Below are 1,192 nucleotides of genomic sequence, written 5' to 3'. Positions count from 1 at the left end.
ATAACTGTGTCTCCTATCTCTTTCTGACTGTGTCTCTATAACTGTGTCTCCTATCTCTTTCTGACCGTGTCTCCTATCTCTTTCTGACCGTGTCTCCTATCTCTTTCTGATCGTGTCTCCTATCTCTTTCTGACTGTGTCTCTATAACTGTGTCTCCTATCTCCTTCTGACTGTGTCTCCTATCCCTTTCTGACCGTGCCTCCTATCTCTTTCTGATCGTGTCTCTATAACTGTGTCTTCTATCTCTTTCTGACTGTGTCTCTATAACTGTGTCTCCTATCTCTTTCTGACCGTGTCTCCTATCTCTTTCTGACCGTGTCTCTTTAACTGTGTCTTCTATCTCTTTCTGACCGTGTCTCTATAACTGTGTCTCCTATCTCTTTCTGACCGTGTCTCCTATCTCTTTCTGACCGTGTCTCCTATCTCTTTCTGATCGTGTCTCCTATCTCTTTCTGACCGTGTCTCTATAACTGTGTCTCCTATCTCTTTCTGACCGTGTCTCCTATCTCTTTCTGACCGTGTCTCCTATCTCTTTCTGACCGTGTCTCTATAACTGTGTCTCCTATCTCTTTCTGACCGTGTCTCTATAACTGTGTCTCCTATCTCTTTCTGATCGTGTCTCCTATCTCTTTCTGATCGTGTCTCTATAACTGTGTCTTCTATCTCTTTCTGATCGTGTCTCTATAACTGTGTCTCCTATCTCTTTCTGACCGTGTCTTCTATCTCTTTCTGATCGTGTCTCTATAACTGTGTCTTCTATCTCTTTCTGATCGTGTCTTTATAACTGTGTCTCCTATCTCTTTCTGACCGTGTCTTCTATCTCTTTCTGACCGTGTCTCCTATCTCTTTCTGACCGTGTCGCTATAACTGTGTCTTCTATCTCCTTCTGACCGTGTCTCCTATCTCTTTCTGACCGTGTCTCTATAACTGTGTCTCCTATCTCTTTCTGACTGTGTCTCTATAACTGTGTCTCCTATCTCTTTCTCACAGTTTCATGAACCTCTTCATCTGTGTTTGGTTGTGTCACCTCGACCGTGGCTTCAGTGACCGTATGAACATGCCTCAGTGACCGTGTCTGCCTTTCCTTTATGTCAAAACCCATTTCTCCTCGTCTCTCATTCACATTTGAGTAAGCTTCATTAGCATGATGGATCTAAGTATCTCTCGCTCTCTCTCTCTCTCTATCTCTTTA

This window comes from Oncorhynchus mykiss, chromosome 24 (genome assembly GCF_013265735.2).
Source record: "Oncorhynchus mykiss isolate Arlee chromosome 24, USDA_OmykA_1.1, whole genome shotgun sequence".
NCBI lineage: Eukaryota > Metazoa > Chordata > Actinopteri > Salmoniformes > Salmonidae > Oncorhynchus > Oncorhynchus mykiss.
The sequence above is the reverse complement of the archived record's forward strand: the minus strand, read 5'-3'. Positions refer to the sequence as shown.